Raw genomic sequence first — 21,300 nt, forward strand, 5'->3', positions numbered from 1 at the left:
TATTTAAATTTTTTAGTGGTTGGGCGGCAGTCCACCAAGGGCTCGTGCCGCGTGCGACAGCTCCCGACGGGGTGACCAACGGACTCTGCTGCTTTGCGTGCCCGCTGAATCAGACCGATCTGGTCTTCACAGCAGGCGCTGGCCAGCAGTGCCTCCCATTTCTCCGCATTAGGGTTTCCGATCTTGGGGACAGTCTTTGTGCTTTGGCATTCCCATGTGATGTGGTAAGAGGGCGGGTTTTTCTTGATGGCCCAATGGGCATGCGTCTGCATATCGAGTCGGATAAATTTTACTCAGCACGCTTAGGTTTGGGAAATTGCCTGTCTGCAGCTGTCTCCAGTCGGTGGCTTCTGCCCTCGTCAGGGATTGTGTGGCAGAGGGTACCTTTTCCTGATACCCCTGTAGTATGCCAATGTGGCCGAGTATTCTGGAGGGGCTGGCATGGGTTCTTTGAGGTCGAATCATCGGGTGCACTCCTTTCGAACGTGTTTTCTTCAGGCATGCTCATCGGTTTCGCCGGAGGAGTTTTCTGCGTACACAAGACCGCAGAATTTTTCTTTCGACTATCCATATAGAGCTTTAATGTGTAGAGATTTCGGCGCACATTAAAGGTTCCCAAGTGGCCAAAATTAATCCGGAGCCCTTTACTACGGACGACGCACCTCATATCCGAGGTGTACCTTCGGGTAGGAAAACGGAAAACACTAGGCCCATAAAAGATTATGCGAACAGTTGAGAAAAGCCTGTCCACGACCGAGAAATCGGAATAAGCATTAAAGTTTTAGCTGACTGTCTTCGACGGTCTGCTCCGGTACCGGTGGAGCAGACCGTCGGTACCGGAACTGGAGCCAATGCAGTTCGCTGCCAAGCGCGCCACGCATACGCAGTGGCGCTCCCGCTTGGTACAGGAGCGGAGCAAACCGTGGAAAACAGTCAGCTAAAACTCGCTATTACGTTTGTCTATGTACCTTTGGTCGTGAATATATATTATATGGTACCCGGCCTCTGCGTGCTGATGGAACAGCGAGCACTAAAAGTACGACAGAGAAAAAAGAACGAAAGCTGGCTGCAGTGAGCCGATTCATATCTGTCTTCTGCGGGGGAAGAGAAACATATCACGTACTTTTGATAACGCATGCGTGACCGCGTTGCAGCTGCCGAAAGTTTCCAGCCTAGGAAGACGGCACGAAACCTACGTAATATTGCACTCGGGTAAAAAAATAACGCAGAAAAGCAAACTAAGCCGCATTTACAAATAAACGAGGGAACACGTTTTTCCAGTGCGGATTCGTTTGGATGTGATGAGGAGGGAAAGAAAGGCGCATACATCCAAGGACAGCTGGTAGAGCCTGACGAGAAAGGAACAAGCGCCAATTTGAGACGTCAGAAGATTAAACTCGCTGAAGACAAAGGGAGTTCTTTTACGACTTGCGCCGGGCACGTAAAATGCGTTGCTCTACTGCGCTCGCCGGGATCATCATCTTCCAACGCTCCTGATTCTCTCCGATCCATGCCCGAGCACGAAAGCAGCCAGCAGCGCATAATTGTGACCTCGATCTAGCTTCTGTTTCTCCCTCGCTACGCTGCTCCCGGAGATTACGACCGCGGCCGCTAAATTAGCCGAGGAAGCGACTGTAATTGCCGGCCTGCCGTCCCTTGTCTTCGCTTCCCTCCCAACTTCCTTCCATTTCCTTCAGCTCGGTCCCCTCCTCGCTCTCTACGCCTCCGTTGTTTCCCGACACAAGACTGCGCCACCACCACACACGATGCATCACGGCTACCCCGACAAATGTTTCAAGACATCAGAATGGCACAGTCGGAAAAGTTCGGAAGAAAAGGCGCCATTGCGCATGCGCAGAGACTTGGCTCTCCCCTGCCTTTGCGCGACAAAGGGAGGTGTCGCTGATAGAGCACCAAGGCCTTGTTCTTACTCGGGGGTGACTAATAGAAACGGCTGACTAGCAGAATTTGTGACTCCGTGTGACGTCACGCTGAGAGGCTTCAGCCCTCTAAAGTTACAGGCGAGAGCGGCGCTTGCGCGGAGTAGAGGCAAAAATGAAATATAGAGCACAGAAGGAGGGCCCCCTCTGCGCACGCTGTCACGATTCCCTTCGCAGCTTGAGACCGTCGTTGCTTAGGCGTGTCAGCTTTCGCTCGGTTGCAGCACGTTTCCTGCATGCTCACCCAGTGCCATATGTGTGGGGGGATCGCACCATATGCGCGATCACCGAGTGTGCGCCTGGCGACCGCTGGTGGGACTGGCTGTGGGCTGCGGGTTCCTTACACTAAATAGCAAGTAGTACGAAGGCTAACGTGTTTAAATTTTCTTATTTATTTTTCTGATATGGTAAGACCTTATTACACCGAAAGCGCTTTGTTCGAAATCTGCTTTGCTCGTCGTTTTTCACTGTCCCAAGAGCAGTGCACGCGGAGAAAATTATTCTTCCTTTTGACGAAGCGCCGCTTACAACGAAGTTAGTTTCCTGTAATGGAGACATCGATATTGTCGCGAAGCGGAGATCTCTCGATGTTTTCTGGTTGTTTTTAAGTTCTGCCCACAGCCAGGGCTCTTCCTCCAAAATGTTGTGTGCGAAAGCGCTTCGGACGCGGCTGGGCCGTGGCCCCCTATTTTTCTGAGAAGCGGCTCCGGCGCGTGTGTCGGCCCGTCGGCCGACCGGGAGACGACGGCTGGTGGGGGAAGCGAACCCTCGCCTCGGTTTCCGTTACCGCACACACTGGCGTCTCCGACCCCCTCCCGTTGCGCGCCTACGCGGGCCGCTGCGTTCTTCCGACGACCTTCCCTTTTCCCCTGTTTACGTTAGTGCGTTTTGTCTAACTACTTGCTCTACGCCCGTAAATTCTCCAAGCGCGCGTTTTCGAGTCGGAACCTTGTGCTGTGTTTTTGGTCCTTTTCACTTTGGCGGGGACATGTCTGATTGGAGCTAAGAAGCGTCTTCCTGATTGGCTGCGGGTGTGCCTTAGCCTTTTCCCACCCGGTCCGCACACGCTAGGATGCGCTTTTTCCCCCAATGCGTCCCCCCAAAGCAAATATAACGCGGCCCCTCTGGGGAGCGAGGGAGAGCAACACCAGGAGAGCCTCACTCTGCCGCTCGTCGTCGTGCCCTCCCGCCGGGAGCCATTCGCCCGCCAACTATGTCCCGCTAAGTACTCTGAATCTTTGACTGTCTTTCTAATCTATGTAACAAGTGTATTCATTCTAATTCATATGTGCTAAATGTCACCAATGTCATCTGTAAAGTAAACAAGTTAACTTTAAAACTTCTTCGACGTCTCGACTTTTTCCTTCTGATCTTCATGCTACGGTAGCGGCAGTATGTAAACCAAAATACTACGTTACAAAAGTGGTGATAGGTGCGGGGTAGCGAAGACCCCCTCTGCCATCATGGGCTCCCCCTACTCATCGTTCATCTTCCTTCTGATCATCATCAAGATCTTCATCCAGTGCACCGAGCAAAACTCATCTGGGATCGCGTCCTTCGTCCGGTCAACGTCATGGGCGGCCAAGGCAAGCGAAGACATCGTCAAGAGTGAGAATGACTTTCTGTTCACTTCGCGCCCGTTGCCTGGCGACTTGACCCGGGCCCACCAGGCGCGTCATACTCATCACCGACTCCGGCGAAGGGAAGCCACCGGCCCCGACGCGGACCGAGCGCCGCCGCGACCGCCTTCCTTCGCCGGGACCGCCTAATTTCCGCGCACGCAGTAAGGTGAGAGATTTTTGCCTCTCGGCGCACCGCATTGCTGTAGGCCTGTAGGCTTTTCTTCTCCGTGTGTCCGGGGCGCCCACTGACTGGTTGTCTTTGGTTCATTTGCTTTGCCAGCACCAGCCTGCTTATGTAACTAGCCGCTGTAGATGCTAAGGCAACAATTTATGAGCGTGCAGCCGTTCTTTCGTGGGGTACGTGGGCTCTTCGCGCGGGAGTTGGACAGCTTTGTAGTCAGAATCTTAACGGCACAAGCGTTCGGCTCTCCCGGCGAAGGAGCCCCGAAGAAGAAGCCCCCACGCGCCTATAAAAAGGCTGATTTTTTACGCAGATCTCGCTATATTAGAGACTGCTGATATCCGTTTCCTCGGCTCCTTTCCACCGAAGTTAGGTTTTGTCTTGAATCAAATACGGCAGCCACTTCGGGGTTGGGGGTCTGAGGGAAACGAGGAGTTCAGAAGAGATGTTTACGCTGCACGACGCTGCTCGAAGTACAAACAAAGACACCAGCAGGGGTGCCCGGGATGCCGCGGACGGGGAGAGCTAGCGGGCGTGCAGTTTTGCGAATGCGTCGGGTTGGCGGAAGTTTCTCACCACTGCTGAGATTTGACTCTTTTCTTCTTCCGTAAGCATGAACGGTAACTAATGAGTAGTTTCAAGTCTTCTTTGTCAATAATTGATCATGCTCTACCTATATCATTTCCGCTCGTGTTCTTATACAAATGTTTGTTCAATTTTATTTTTTGTTTGTTAGTTATGACGGGCAAGACGCGAGTGAAATGTTCTTAAAAGCTTCGTCAGGTGCCAACCTTTATTTTGTATCATACTTCGTATGCGTGACCGCCAAGTTTCGACATTTGTAGCTTTTATGTTGAGATGGTTGACAGTTTTTCTCAGAGGTCGTTTTTTAGCCGGTTTGTGGTGTTGTTGGTGTCTAGTAGTTTTCTTTGTCACTCGTTTTCGTAAGAGGTTCTTCGTGTTGTTTAGAGTGTTTGAACGACCGTGTGAATTTATCTTGGGTGCATTTTGTCATCGTTGACGAGTTAGGCTGTTTTAGGAAGAGTACAGTTGAATATAGAAATGTGTCGAGTGACGCGCCCAACAGTGACGGGTGTACGCAGATTTACACTTGTCAGTGAGATATAACTCCATGAGCCCTTGTATATAATTTTTGTCCTGTAGTGCCTTCTTATGAAACGTTTGTTATTCTATTCCGTAACGCACTGAGTATTTCGTTGAGTGGCGACCGCTGAGATTGCGCTTCTGTTTTCTTTATTCGCTGATTACTTTTAGTTGGCCAGAGAGTTACTTTGCGTCATGTTTATGCGATCTGTTATCAAGGACAGATTATTGCTTTCGCGCCATAATCCCCAGAACTCAGTACATGGGCTGGCCAGAGGAACTGCTTTTACGATGTCGATTTCTTTAAGATGTAACTTTCAGTGTGTATGCTTATTCCTGTGTTATTCACAGTGCCCGTGTTGTTATTTTCTTGTTCGTATATGTAAATGGAACGTTTTCTCCTGTGTTGGATAAGAGACTGTGCGCGCGTGAAGTGAGAACTCCACCAAGTGACCGCGTGTGCATTGACTGATTCAGCGGAGATAGTTTGTCGACTCCTGTGTTTGAGTCTGTGTTTTGTCTTCTTGAGTCCGCATACCATGCCGTTTCGTTATCGCTGTCGGGTTGTGAAAATGTTTTCTTATGTTTTAAATTTTGTGCAAGAGTGAGGGCACTCTTTTTTCCGTCGGGGAAGGTGTCGCGAAGCGGAGATCTCTCGATGTTTTCTGGTTGTTTTTAAGTTCTGCCCACAGCCAGGGCTCTTCCTCCAAAATGTTGTGTGCGAAAGCGCTTCGGACGCGGCTGGGCCGTGGCCCCCTATTTTTCTGAGAAGCGGCTCCGGCGCGTGTGTCGGCCCGTCGGCCGACCGGGAGACGACGGCTGGTGGGGGAAGCGAACCCTCGCCTCGGTTTCCGTTACCGCACACACTGGCGTCTCCGACCCCCTCCCGTTGCGCGCCTACGCGGGCCGCTGCGTTCTTCCGACGACCTTCCCTTTTCCCCTGTTTACGTTAGTGCGTTTTGTCTAACTACTTGCTCTACGCCCGTAAATTCTCCAAGCGCGCGTTTTCGAGTCGGAACCTTGTGCTGTGTTTTTGGTCCTTTTCACTTTGGCGGGGACATGTCTGATTGGAGCTAAGAAGCGTCTTCCTGATTGGCTGCGGGTGTGCCTTAGCCTTTTCCCACCCGGTCCGCACACGCTAGGATGCGCTTTTTCCCCCAATGCGTCCCCCCAAAGCAAATATAACGCGGCCCCTCTGGGGAGCGAGGGAGAGCAACACCAGGAGAGCCTCACTCTGCCGCTCGTCGTCGTGCCCTCCCGCCGGGAGCCATTCGCCCGCCAACTATGTCCCGCTAAGTACTCTGAATCTTTGACTGTCTTTCTAATCTATGTAACAAGTGTATTCATTCTAATTCATATGTGCTAAATGTCACCAATGTCATCTGTAAAGTAAACAAGTTAACTTTAAAACTTCTTCGACGTCTCGACTTTTTCCTTCTGATCTTCATGCTACGGTAGCGGCAGTATGTAAACCAAAATACTACGTTACAATATAACGAGAAGTTACAGTACGTACTTATGGGTTACTTTTTGTAGAGAAACGGAGGTCTTGCGATGAACAAACGGACGTTCGTAAACGTCGTGTTTAATGCGCTAATAAAGACCTGCTCACCCAAGTACGTTCAGACCAAAATAGAAGCTTCCTCGCCTACGCTCAAATTTGAAATTTAATCAGCAACAGCCTTTGGAGAATCCAGTGGGAGCCCTCGCCCTCTTTAAAAAATAGTTCCTGTCCACAGACATGTCATATAAACTCTAAAAGCAGACGGGCACATGAAAGACGATAGGTATGCCTTTATTAGTGGTTAAATCGCGTCCCTAAATTCAGCAACTCGCCCAGCAGTCTTTTCCATGCCTGTAAAGTTTTTTTCTGTCGTTTCTTTTATTTTTTTTGACAAATTCTTTTAAATCTCCGTACTCGCTCGGCTGTCCAGCACATCAAAATCGGCACTGCTACGTGTGCAGTCTACTGATTGACAATTATGGCGAGTTTGTATGTGCACAGCTTTAGCCACCTCTTTTCAAGAGCGACGACATTTCTCGGGCCACAGGTGGCAACCTATTTCAACCTTCCTGAAGCTTCGAAGAGACCAGTTGCGTAAGCCATTGCGTTGATTCACGGAGCCCGCGAGTTGCTTTGTAGTGACTTCCTTCCCCGTTGGCATTCCTTTTGGACGGCGTTTTGCTCGTACTCTTCGGTCCCAACTTCTTTCGAGCTTACGTTTATCGTTGCAATGCCCGCATAACAGTTACAAGCCACCGGAATGTGGGCTAGCGGTCACGCCTGAAACCTGGTACGCGGGTGCACTGCTTAGCAAGCACGCCAGAAAAAGCATGAATATAACATACACCCTCTTTTCACCTTGATAATTTTCCCTACTTCATTCAGGCCAGGAACAGCATTGTTTTCACTGACGCCCACAAAAAAGTGAAAATTATTTAGAAACCTAAATATTTCTGGCTACACAAGGACACCAGTGACGACACTGGAAAGATAACAAAGCCGGAGTGCCCAGCGCAAGCTCGGTAAGTTCGTGAAAATAATAATTCGTCGTAATTACAGCTGCCTGTAAGAGTGGAAGCTTTGGCGAGCTGGCATGCCAGAACTATGAAACCGCGCAACCGCACGAATACTTAAGAGGAGGGAAAACTGGTTTTCTGTTTTTATGTGATTGTTGTTCGCTCTTCGTCTGCGGATATTTACAACGCGTGTCAAAATAATAGAAGCTTTCAGTTGTGAGTCAACGTTGTGTTTATGCTCTCCTTCCTTTATCGTTTACGTTTCATTGTGCTAGCTGTTTCCCACTTAAAACTGGCGCTATGAAAAACAACATCATCTGGGGCGTTAGATTCAATCTACGGATTGCCTCTCCTTCCGTTCTGCTGCCTGCAAGGCGCGCTTGCGTGGTGTGGCTTTCTTTACGCGTCCTTTACTACACGTGGAACGTCAAAGCAAAATCCAAACAGGCATATCCAAAGGGCCTCGGGGATAACCTTTGCCCGACCTAAATAAGCAGGCGATGCATCTGTTTCGCGATTGTCGGTCGCTGTCTGTCACGCAACGCTCACTCGAAAAAAAAAGTGTCAAAAGAAAAAGCAACAAGAAAGCCAGCGAGGCCCACCCTTGACGTCACACGTTCGGCCGTAGTTCGTGGCAAGCAACCACACGTGCGTCAAGCTGTCACGCTCCGACCACCAGGCGGACAGCTCGAAAGAAAAGTCCACGTGCGCTGCGTGCAGGTCTGCCTTGAGGGAGAGACGGAAAGAGGGGTGATGGGTAGGGAGGGAGGGAGAGAGAGAGACAGAGTAGAGGAGGAGAGTGAGGAAGATGAGAGGATAGGCATCACAACTTAAGCGCGTAGGCTGTATGGCCCTTTTAACCGACGCAAGAGAACAGACGGCACACATGTGGCGTATGTCAGGCAGGCTGAGTGCTGGCGACGCCCAGCCTCGCGGTTTACTATAGTTGATCCTACCCGCCTCTTCCTTGCGGCTTTCTGCGTTTTGTTTCGAGCCTCGTATAAGCGAGCGGTCGCACCATGCCTGACAGCGCACGCAGCATGTGTCTCGCGCTAAGCAGCCCCACCCCGATGATAAAACGGCATCTCAGCTGGACTTTTCTGCCTTGTATACTTATCCCTGAAGTCTTCTGCGACTTCCGCAGTTCTCCGGCTGCAGACTTGAGGGCCGTGCCGTGGTTCAGCTTCACCACAGCTCACTTGTGGGACAAATTTATGCGTTAGCAAAGCAAATGCGACGAATGACAAGAAAGTGCATACAATTTGACTGAACAAAGAAAGCTGAGAGAAGCGCGAAAGCTGAAAGTCCATTCAACCTTGGCTGAAAGTGCGTCCAATCGATCGACAAACCTCCGGAGAGCCAAATCGCAAACGAAGTAGGAACCCGCGAGACGATTTCTCGCGCATTAAGTAAACGCATCTACGAACCATCTGAATGCATACCGATACGTGGTTTATGAGATAAGCGTATGTTGTATACTCCTTCTTCATGATCAATCGGCGTGTATTGTCTTATCTAGAACCGTTGCCCTTTCTCGATTTTCAAGTAACCGTTCTGACGCAATTGAAGTCCGCGTTCACGCACGCGGCGTGTGTCCAGAGATCTTATCAGAGCTTTTCAGTCGACGAACCGGTGTATGGGGAAACGCTTCAGTTTATTCGCATGATGTCCCACTGATTAGCTCCGATTTCGCTTAAAAATGTGATCTCCGCTGTAGCACTGTGCAATTCGGCCACGCTTGCATTGCGAGATGCCACAGCTTAGACCGAACGTTTGAGTCATGACCGTATGCCCGGCATCGTCATTCGCTAAAACTTCATTGGCAGTATGAATTGGTCAATCGTGACAATTGCGATGAAGCTGAACCACATGATTGTTTTAGAGCGTATATCTAAGGTTGCTTGCCAAACGAACGGCGCAAGCTTCTGAAACCCAAAACCCTCCGCAATCCCGAAAAAAATACTTCCATATTCTTTTCTGTCCAGAGCTGAGTGCGTTCAAGTGATTTTCTCGTTTTGATTTTATTTACACGGTGTTAGTTGTATCCGCTGTTATTACTTCACGAATTAAACATCCGCTCATGCAGGCTTCACCTTGTTGAGTTTGATACACGTATTTTGTTCTTAGACTTCCAGTCCTTTCGCGTGACTGCCCGCAAGAAAAGGGCATTTAGGTATGCGGCCTTTGGCTTACGAAGTTTAGGTACGGATATCTCGGCGCATAAATATTTTCAGTGCGCATGGACTTCTCGGTGTAGTGTTATTTGAAACCGTCACTGTTTATTCAACCGTGGCAGGTGTTCTGGGTACGCGTTGATGACTATAGTATTTACATCACTGGTCAGTATTTGTAGAACCACTGATATCTCGATGCAGAAAGCATTCAATGTCCACATTCTTCCAATGTCAAGATTCTTCCTATTTTGGCTGCATTTGGCAAGATTACTGCTTTATTTTACCAGCACCAAAAAATAAAGTAGGCGGAGGAAAAAAACACAGTGCACGAACTGCTTTACACTCACATTTACAACAAACACCCAGCCGTTAATATAATTTTTTTTGATAGACTTCCTGCCAATCCTACTTTTCAGAATGCTTATTCAAACAGTGGACTGCGAGGCATGGCAGATGCATGCTCTCGAAATCCCTGACCGTTCAATAGTCTCTGTGCTCTTTTCGTAAAAATGGTGGAGAGAAAGTTAAGATACTGAAACTAAAAACACGAAACGCGCCAGCCAATTTTGTCGTTAACTTTACATCCCTTTTCCCCGAAAAGCCGGCTCTTTCAAAGCGCCTGCTATAACAATACAATCGCTAAGGAACCACCTAATGAATATTTATTGGCACATTGCCTGCTTCGTTCATTAACTTCTCATTCTCCTTTTTTCTTGAGCAGGGGACATGATCTGGCGAAGTCACCGGCTTGTTCTCTTCCAAACGATTGATCACTACTGGCGTACGCTGCATCCCGTATGCACGTCACTGTAATCACTGTCGCCGACAGCATTACCAGCGACTGGCGCTTCGGCTAGGACCCGGCGGGGGACAAGGAACCCGACTGACGTAACGTTGTTACGAGGCCTCGTCACTTATACGACGCTCCCACGGCCCCCTCGCCTAAATCGCAGTGTCTGAGCTGCTCGAAACGCTCCGGCTCACTTTTTCCTCATTATTGTCAAATCGACCTTGCCTGCGAAGGAGCATGTGAAAGAAGAAGCGAACAAGAAAACTGACGCTTTGGGAATCGAAGAAATCCCTCAAGAAGAAAGAAAAAAAAATCATGCACCCCACCGTCTAACGACGACGATGGCTGAACGCGAAGCTTACTCGTGATGGATTCATTGGTTTGCCAATCCCACGCTGCGAATATGTGGTAAACTGGAGGTACGCACCACTTTTGTAGAATACCCAGACCCACCCTCGGGTGGGCGCTCCGTAGGCCTAAAGTGTGGGTTTGGGGTGTACGGCGCAAATCGGTGTCTGCTGCTTGGCGCTCGCCTCGACCATGTCGAAATGGAGCAGCTGGATAGACGCCGTCTTCATAACGCGGGGGATGCTGGTTCGATTCCGCCCACGGGAAGCGCTTTTTTCGTTCACTTTCTCCCCGATCATTCATCATCATCGTAAGAGAAAGTTGGCGTTCCTGCCGGACGTATTGGCGTACAACGGCATGGGTGAGGACACTAAAGCTTCGCTTAAAAAAGGTGGGGCGGGGGGGGGGGGGGGGGGGAGCGCAGAACTGAGAAGGAAAAAAACCGCCGATTACTGGCAAAGCTAGATAAAAGGGGATCACATGAATGCGTTGACTATCGGTGGGTGAAGAGGAAGGACGGCGGAGGGAGGCGGAGAAGACGGCATGATCCACAGCATGCACAGATTAGATCAACACAGTTGATCGTTTACAGCAGGTTTCCTCTTTCTTTCGGTTTCCGTTCAACCTCCCCCGTACCAAATTCCATTCAGAGTCCCTATTTCAGGCTCACTGCCTCTCTTTCTCTCTCCCTCTCCCTCTCCCTCTCCCTGAACCTTGCTCCGCTGCCTATTCCCAAAAAGCAGCGCAGAAATATCGAAGTTCGTGGAGGGGCTGTGTCCAAAAAGGGAAATCCTCATTGACACACCGCTTCGAGAGCGCTGGAGGGGGAGCGGATAGAGAAAGACGATCGGTGGTAGGAGGGAGACTAACGATGGGACCGTAAAGATGGATTCGCAACGGCGCTTGGCGACAGCTGAGCCGTCGTTGGGCTGCTGACTTCCGCTCGTTAATTAGCGGCATCGAGGCCGCTAGGCCGAACTCTCGCTCCGACGCGTTCCGAGAAACGGGGGAAGGGGCGGAAGGGGGGGGGGGGGACACCATACTACGCTAAGATAGGGAAACCAACCAACCAAACATAAACAAAATTAAGAATGGGGATTATAGACATTACGCCACTCTAAAGGAAAACAACAACGCGCGGAAAGCAGAATTAGCAGCCACTCCTCCACGGGCATTTTTTGCATTGTGCTCTCCAGAGCTAAATGGATCCATGGCTCTGTTCGCGCCCGAACTTTACACAATGGTCGCATTGCGTTGTCTATTTTGTTTAACACCAAGGAGAAGGACGGCACTTGCGGCCAATTTGGACGATTATGCCGAGCGTGAAACGGAGTAATAGCCGCCCCAATACCAAGGCAGGTAGAGTTTGCTTGAAGGGTTCGCTCGATACCAAAGGGTAGTTATTGACGAGCATGTGTCTAGTTTCAGGCCGCTCTGTACGGGAGTGCTACAGGGCTCCGTTCTGGGACCTATTCTTTTTACGTTATATATGAACGATTTAACCAACTGCCTTTCTTAAAGTATGTGTCGTAACGTGCGCGGGTGACGCAGCGCTACTTTTCACCACCCGTCCCTTTCATACTGCGGCACAGAATTTAAACGATGAACATTTAAAGATCCTGGAGTGGTTCACGACAAATAATCTTACTTTAAACACCAACAAACCCAAAAAGTAGTTTTTAGGCCACCCTACAAACCTGTAGAGTACACTATGGGAAGCTCAAGGTCAATGATAAAGAAATAGAAAAGGTTGGTACGGTTTCATATTTAGGTGTAACGCTGGACGATGCGTTATACTGGAAGCCCCTTTAGACGTGCTGGGGAGGAAACGTTCCTGGGTCTTTCTTATCCTAGCCAAAGCTCGATAGCATTCTGAAACTGGTATTTTCAGCACCCTCCACGTCTCTCTGTTCCAATACCAGTTAACATATTTATTTATTTATTTATTTAATTATTTATTTATTTATTTATTTATTTATTTATTTATTTATTTATTTATTTATTTATTTATTTATTTATTTATTCAAAAATACCCCTAAAGGCCCTCACTAGGAAGGTATTACATAGGGGGCGGGATACATTGAAAACGAATAAAAAAGAGTACTAACAGCACGTTAATAGGCAAACAAGTAAAGACAAGCGGATGCGAGGCGAAAATCAAAAAGAAAGCAAGAAAACATCTGGAAAGGATTCTTAAACAAACGTACAAAAACACTTTTTAGTAAAGTTAACATACAAAGTAAGTGTGTAAAAGTTCTTGGAATTTGGTCGGATCTGTTACATTTGCAATGTGAGATGGTAGGGCATTCCAATCCACAATTGTGTGAGGTGTAAATGATTGGGAATATTTAGAACTGTGGCATTTCACACGTTTCACTTTTAAGGCATGGTCCCGACGGGGAAAGATGGTAGGTGTCGAAGAAAAGAAATCAGGATTAAGTGAAGAGTGATGGTAGAGTTTATGAAACAATGATAAACGTGATATTTTATGCCGATGTGATAGGATAGGTAAAGATGCGCGAAGTTTTAGAGCCGTGACGCTGGTATGACGTGAATAATCTGAAAAGATGAAACGAACGGCACGAATTTGAAGGGATTCATTTTGGTCAACTAAGTATGCTTTGTCAGGGTCCCAAATGGCAGATATGTATTCAATTTTAGGCCTGATAACAGCTGTGTATGCAAGTTTGCGTAGGGTAGATGGAGCATGTTTTAGTCTGTGCTTTAAAAAAACCTAATGAGCGCTTGGCGGAAGCAAGAATGATGTTGATAGGATGATTCCATCTCAGGTCACAGTGCAGGTTAAGTCCCAGCTACTTGTAAGTGTCTGATAGCTCAACAGTTGTGTTATTTAAGGAATAGGAAGTTTGAATGCAAGATGCGTGGTTAGTAAAGGACATAAGTTTAATTTTAGAATTATTCAGCGACATTAACCAAGTGGAACACCAAGCAGACATTGAGCCAAGGTCAGTTTGGAGGGCCAGTTGGTGCGTAAAGCAGGTTATTGTACGGTTAATAACACAGTCATCGGCAAACAGCCTGATCCTCGAAGAAACGCAATTTGGTAAGTCACTGATAAAATTTAGAAAAAGTAAAGGGCCCAGGGCACTTCCTTGTGGAACCTCAGAGTGTACTTGACCGAAAGAAGAATTAACGTTATTAGCAGGTGTGAATTGAACCCTTGATGACAGGAAATCTTTACCCATGCAATTACAAGAGGCTGGATATTAAATTGTGTAAGTTTGATTAACCATCTGTGGTGAAGTACCCGGTCGAAAGCTTTGGAAAAATCTAAAAATATTGAGTCGATTTGAAGCCCAGAGTCAACGGATGAGTGAATGCCGTGAATGAAACCAGCAAGCTGAGTGTCACACGAGTACCCTTTCCTAAACCCGTGTTGGTATTTAAAAATGATATTATGTTCTTCTAAGCAGCTAATAACCTGTGAGTGGACGATATGTTCGAGAAGTTTACAAATAGTGCTCGTTATTGATATAGGTCTGTAGTTAAGTGGTGATAAGAAATTGCCGGATATAAAAATGGGTGTTACTTTTGTTATTCTCCAATCTTCAGGAATTACACCAGATGAAATGGACTGCGAAAAAAGAGTGGTCAAGATGCGATAGATACCATCAGAGGCATTCTTTAGTATTGTATTATTGAAACCGAGGTGGTCCGGAGCAGAAGAGTTTTTTAGTTTGTTTAGTAAAAATAGAATACCGATGTGAGGAGGCGCGTTTAAGAGCCAGGAGCCGGACGGAGAAGTGAAGACAAGGAAGCGCTCGTGCTGGGGGCGCTTCGAGAGAAAAAAGAGCACGCCGGGAAGGAGGAAAAAGAAGAGGAACAGGAGGCGGAACGGAGGTAGCAAGTTGAAGGCAGGAGAAACGCGGCTCTCGGCGAGTTCTCTGCTGGACGCGAACGCCCAGGAGACTCAGAGCCGAGCCACATTTCCCTCCTGGCCTTGTGGACTGGCAGCGCACGGGCAACAGCGCCGTGTCATCATTTGAGAGTGAAGAAGAAGACGGTGGTGGCACGAACGAGCAGGAAGAACGAGGTTCGGGGAGCGACCTGCCGGGCGCTAACGTTCGGGGGAACTCCGCTTCGAGCCGCACCTTCCCCGTTGACTACCAGAAACTTTCAACCGAAGCCGACGTGTCTTCTATCGGCCGGAGCACCGACCTCAAAGGAACACCGTAGCAGCGCACCGAGCCCTGCGCACCGGGACAGCTCACCGACAGAGACCAACACGTGAGCGCGAACTATTTTGGGGCGCGAACTTTGTTGCGTAGGACATTCACTGTCTTGTCTTATTAGGTTAATGTTGATTTATCTTTTTTGTCAGTTATTTGTCCCGTAAATACACGTTGTCCTTGTCCGCAGCCAACAGCCTCGCTTCTTCTCCGCTGGGTAAACTTTATCCTCCTCATCCAGAAAAACAACCTGCATCACAAAAATGGCGTCCGCGACAGGATTCTCTGAGAAATTACCAGAGAGTTGAGGAGGAAGGTGTGTTGGAGAGGCGAGCATTTGGCCGTCGACATGGAATTAGAATATTTGCTGAAGATCGGGAAAGGGCTAGGACTGGCGGGTGCTGAGCTGAGGAAATGGTTGGACAGAGAGGCAAACGCTGCTCGTGAAAGAAGGGCGCACGCGAGAGACGCAGAAGTGCGACGGCTTCAACTTGAACTGGCCGATCTAGACCGCAAGATTAAGCTTGTGAAGAATGAATCGCAGATCTCGATTGCTGAGTTAGACCTCGAAATATTAGGCACAAACAGTCGTCACGGAGAAAACGGATGCAGACGAGAGGGCATTGACCTCCAGGCTCGTGAGGGAAAAGTAACGCGGGTCGCAGCCTGCGACAAGGCCACGCGCAAAGAAGACGAAGAAAAGGAGTTTGAACGGCCGGCCGCGCCGGTAAAACACGAGTTCGACACACGAAGAGTTTCACGTGCTGAGCTTAGCACACAGGCAGACAAGCCGTGTGCTGGCACGCCTACGGCTAATGGACCGAGTGAGGTCAGCGTTGTGCAGCCGTGTGCCGAGCTGTCTGAGCTGTTTAGAACGCGCTCTCAGACGGAGCAATTCAATGTCGACCACGAAGAGCGAGTAATAGAATCGGGTAGAGATGGCCTGCAGGAGTTCATGTTCCCGGGCAAAAATCTTTTTCCTGACCAGGGAGGCCAATCTTTAACTGGCGATTTTGAGCGAAAGCATGCAACCCCTAGAAAACAACCTGCGAATAAGGGGGAGGCCAAACGGTCAAAGCCTAGTGTTGTTGACAGATGTGAGAGTCGACCTGAATGTGGATACAGGCCAAATGAACAACTCGAGGAAGTAATGCACCGAAAAAAACAGACGTGCAGAAGACGGTTCACGATGGATAGAACCAATACTTATCCGCCGCAAAAAGCGCAGGCTGGAGAACTACCTGATGTGTCCCGCCGCTTGCGAGCTCACAAATGGGCCCGAAGAATCGCTCGCAAGGGCAAGGTATCTTGCAAAATCATGAAGCATTGGTTTCGAGCGAAACAAATTGACCCGCTTTCGTGCATCAGGCGTATGAGCGATGCGAACAGAGCCGTTGTTCAGAGCCAAGCGGAGAACGCAGGGAAAGGTGCTGAATGGAAGCGCCGCAAAAAAGTGAAAATGAAGCCGACGATCAACGAACCGGTATGAACTCACGGCATCAACTTCACTAGAAATCGGAAGAAAAGGACAGATCTCAAATTAATTTATTTTAGGAAAGAAAAGTGGGAGATTGTTGTGTAATATGTTCAATGGTTGTACTCTGTCAAATGGGTGCGGGCTACTTGACCCCACTTGAACCAACGCCAATCGTCTGGAGTGTGGAATATTTTCGCACAGTGGTAACTTTGTTGTGTGATATTGTTAAACAGTATGTTAGTTGGTTTGCTTAGCACAATCTCGGTTCTGTTAATTCTTAGGTGATACTTTTGTGGAAGACGCGGTTTAAAGTGTCAGCAGGTTTTTGCATTCTTAAGCAGCTGTATTTTTAGTTTGTGTTTGTGTGCTTGTTAGGTTGATCATTTTATAGACTGCTGGTTTGTGCTCGTTAATTGAACCTGTGTTGGTGATCTTAGTGATAGGTGGTGCAGTGCGTGTGTAATGACTGGACACTTTAGTGTGACTGCCGGAAACCTTCTCACTGGAAGTGATTTTCCCCGAAAACACTTCTTCTGATGGGGGCAATTGTGAGGAGGCGCGTTTAAGAGCCAGGAGCCGGACGGAGAAGTGAAGACAAGGAAGCGCTCGTGCTGGGGGCGCTTCGAGAGAAAAAAGAGCACGCCGGGAAGGAGGAAAAAGAAGAGGAACAGGAGGCGGAACGGAGGTAGCAAGTTGAAGGCAGGAGAAACGCGGCTCTCGGCGAGTTCTCTGCTGGACGCGAACGCCCAGGAGACTCAGAGCCGAGCCACATTTCCCTCCTGGCCTTGTGGACTGGCAGCGCACGGGCAACAGCGCCGTGTCATCATTTGAGAGTGAAGAAGAAGACGGTGGTGGCACGAACGAGCAGGAAGAACGAGGTTCGGGGAGCGACCTGCCGGGCGCTAACGTTCGGGGGAACTCCGCTTCGAGCCGCACCTTCCCCGTTGACTACCAGAAACTTTCAACCGAAGCCGACGTGTCTTCTATCGGCCGGAGCACCGACCTCAAAGGAACACCGTAGCAGCGCACCGAGCCCTGCGCACCGGGACAGCTCACCGACAGAGACCAACACGTGAGCGCGAACTATTTTGGGGCGCGAACTTTGTTGCGTAGGACATTCACTGTCTTGTCTTATTAGGTTAATGTTGATTTATCTTTTTTGTCAGTTATTTGTCCCGTAAATACACGTTGTCCTTGTCCGCAGCCAACAGCCTCGCTTCTTCTCCGCTGGGTAAACTTTATCCTCCTCATCCAGAAAAACAACCTGCATCACAACCGACTTCTCTAATCGTAATCACTGGCATGTTAGTGTCAGCAACGGGGTTATGTTAGGACAACTGATAGTGTTTTGACGGGTAAATACGGAACAAAAGCTGTCGTTAAAGACCTGCGCGCCACCATCCTCTAGAATCACGTCACCATTGACTGTTCAAAGCATGATAACGGGATGCGATCGGGGGTTAATAACGCGCCAGAACCTTTGTTGACTGTTAGTTAACATCGATTGTAAATCATGAGTGAAAAAATTACGGCGTGTGGTTTTAAGAAGCGCTTGATATTTCTAGTCACACATTTTGTACCGGTGCCATGAAGTCGATCCTTTATTCTTGCCTGCTTGCCTGTAAAGACGTTTCTTTTTGTTATTAAGGCAACGAAGTTTATCGTTAAACCAAGGAGCAGTGCTTGTGCATGATATAGTTATCCCGGGTATATATTTGGCGATGAGTTGAGAAAACATATTTTTGAAAAGAATCCAGTTTGCTTCGATGGAACGGGACAAATACTCACGCAGAAATCCTTCTGAAAAAAATGGATAACTCTTGGTTGATACGATAGAAGTTAGCTTTGTTTGAGCATTTTATCGTTTTTCTTGTTATTTTTTTCTTATGAGGTGAATACGTTAGATTTTCCGTGATGATGCGATGATCTTAGAGCCCATCGAGTTTGGTGATGTCAGAACAAATATCAGGATTATTTGTCAGGATTAGATAAAGAATGTTGGATGAGGTGGCGGATGGTCTTGTGGGCTCGGCGATTAGCTGAACTAGCGAGAAATTAAGGAGCGCATGAGCTTCAGTATCGCTGGCGATTACAGATAACGTAGACAAATTAATAACCGAAAAATTAGTCACCAAACACTATGAGCTCTGAATTAGGAAAACGCGTACAAATTTCACTCAAAACTCCCCGAAATTCCTTAGCAAACAACGTATGTATGTCAAGGGGGGGGGGGGGGATAAACAACACCAATAATGACATTAGTTATTCCACACCTCAATGACATCCATACAGACTCAAGATGTGAAGTGATTGGAATTAATATAGCGATTAGCTCTCTTTTTACCGCAAGCAGCACACCGCCGCCTCTATGATGTACACGGTCACAGCGAAAAAAGTTAAACTCCGAGTTACACACAAGAATCATATCATCAGGAATAACGTCATTGAGCCAAGTTTCAGTTAGGGCGATTACGGATGACGAACATAAATCGATCAGTGATGAAAGCGCCACGTATTTTGACATGAACTCCTAATATTAGTAAACAAAAAAACTTGAGATCGTGGTGGAACTGTTCTGAGCACTGGAAGGCGAGGGCAGGTTAGTAGCTGGGTGTAAACGAAAACGTCACTGGCTTGCCGAAGGGCTTGTGCCTTGTTCAGTGCTAGGGGTGTGATGCGAAACATGCACTGCGAAATTGGCATTTGAGTTCCCAGTGTACGTATCAGTGTTAATAAGTAGCTTATCGAAGGATAGACGGACGAGATCACCGTCTTTCGTTATAGTCTTGGAGAAAGGCAGAAGTTCTTGGCGTTTATCGCGAGCAGCCTGAGAATAGTCGCCAGAAATGCTAAATGTAGTGTTTTTTTTTAAACTTGAATCCGCGGCTCATCACTGTTTCTACTTCTTTCTCGTTGTACAGTTTAGCTATAATTGGCCGCGGCTTGTCAGGGGCAAAGCGGCCTATCCGGTGAGCTCTCACTACAGTCGATACAGTTAGTTCTAGCTTGTTAGTGCAAAATTCCTTAACGACGCGCTCAGATTCGTCCCATGCCTCAGATTTGTTAGGATCGTCAACGCTATAGAAAAGGACGTTCGCACTGCGGGACCGGTTTTCTAAATCATCAACTCTCTCCCCAACTTTAGAAAAGACTTCGTCTCGGATGAGTAGCCACCAGGACAACACCGAGGCCCGCGTCGCGGTGCGTAAAAACGTCCTTCTGCCGGCTTAAAAAAGTTTATTCAATCCAATCCGATTCGCTTCTAGTCCCGGCAGCGTCCGAAAGCGTCGCCGATTTCATTTTAGACTCCGATTCTACTACACGCTTTGTTAGGGACTGTAAGTTATTCTGCAGTGTTATGTGAATCTGTAGGATTTTGTTGACTCCTTTAAGAAGGCTAGTGTTACTGGCCTCCAGTCTCTGCACAGAAGAAAATACAGATTCTAGCTTTTCTTCTTGAGCCTTGGTCATGGGACCCGGGTTTGATTCGATGCCCCCACCAAGCATCAAGAGCCGCCAAATATACACTGCGTTTGCGCTAAAACGCTTCAGGTTATGGGGGAAACGCTTCAAGTGTTGGGGACTCACCTATCACACATTCATCAAGGATATAATATGCCTGCAAAAGAAAGCTTTGAGAAAAACAAACCATGTTCCCCCTCGTACACCCCCGTTGCCTCTACTTAGGGGCCAATCCCCTTAGGGGGAGGGGCTGCTGGCGTCTACGGTCGTCATCGTAATCGTCGTCTCATGTAGTCACGGTACTAAAACATCTGAAAACTCGTTTACGCCTCGCGCTAGAACGTGACGCGTAACTGAAGACACAAAGGCTGAACAAGCTTTGCTGACCACTTCTCGTCCTTGTGCCAGGCCTATTAGAGAAGCAGAAGAACCTTATTGAGAGCTGACACCTATCAGGAAAATGCACTCATCAGGAACGGGGTTAGAGAAGAAAACCCACGGGAGGCACAAAACCGATGCAGGAACACCGTTCGACGCCAAGACATTCCAGGTTGCACGCCGTCATCTTCAGGAAAATCACAGCAAGACTCAAGGACATGAAGTCTTTCTGGAAGCAGGGCGCATAGTTCAGTTGCCGTCCGCGTCACCTTTCCGGCACTTGGCTGCCCTGAAAGCGGCAAGACGTCGCAAGCACTGCTGGAAGAGCAACAGGAGACAGGGTTTGCCTACAGCTTTACAAGGATTGACCTCCTGGAACGAAAAGAAATTTTACGATTGTGGACCTGTTTTTATCCCCTAGGAACTATCTTCCGGGCCGGGGGAAATGTTAGATCCCCAGCCAGGTATACGCTGCGCCGCAGGGCAAACGTTGCAGCGTTGCGAAGCTACAAAGAACTGGATCAGTATGTTCAAGCTGTGCCGCAGGGCTGAGGTGTTCAAGACGCTTTAAAGCGAGGCGTCAGCGCGTAGTGATCAGAGCCCACTTGACGATCAAGCTTTCGGATTAACTGCGAGACTCTGTGCGCGTATATCATGCGAAAAGACACGTGCTAGAGGGCCATGTAGGAATTTGGCCGATACGCGGTCGCAGTGCCAGTTGGAGAAGCTGTCGACTGGCCAGCAAGTACGGTGTGCCGTAGCGTGCTTCTACAGCGGTAGACACGGACATTGCGCGCGCGGGAGGATGTTCAGTCTCCCGCTGGCTATGCGCCAGTCATGATCATCATCGTGGATTTACCGTGTCAGCAAAGTGATCGTCCCCGTTGTGGGCAGCATGGCTCCGGTCTCGCTTCTGTCGTTCTTCCGTTAACAGATCACGCTTTGAAATGTTTTTTTTTTCGAATAAAACAGTATCCAGCACATCGATGAACAAAAAGTAAGAAAAAACTGAAAACAGTGTCGACTTGCAGTGCCCTGACCATGATTGCCAATGCTGCTGTCTTGGTGACAACAAACATATCTCTAGCTTTTTACCACTGACAATGCACTTCAT

The 21,300-nt window shown here is 48.4% G+C and overlaps 1 long non-coding RNA gene across 1 annotated transcript in view; it reads left to right on the forward strand.

The window, feature by feature from the left end:
* The window catches only part of LOC144152243 (uncharacterized), a 115,020-nt gene that overhangs the window by 91,648 nt on the left and 2,072 nt on the right, over positions 1-21,300 (forward strand). The window lies entirely within an intron of this gene.

This window comes from Haemaphysalis longicornis, unplaced genomic scaffold (assembly GCF_048455015.1).
Source record: "Haemaphysalis longicornis isolate Haplotype H1 unplaced genomic scaffold, Haemaphysalis longicornis Haplotype H1 scaffold_9, whole genome shotgun sequence".
NCBI classification, from domain to species: domain Eukaryota; kingdom Metazoa; phylum Arthropoda; class Arachnida; order Ixodida; family Ixodidae; genus Haemaphysalis; species Haemaphysalis longicornis.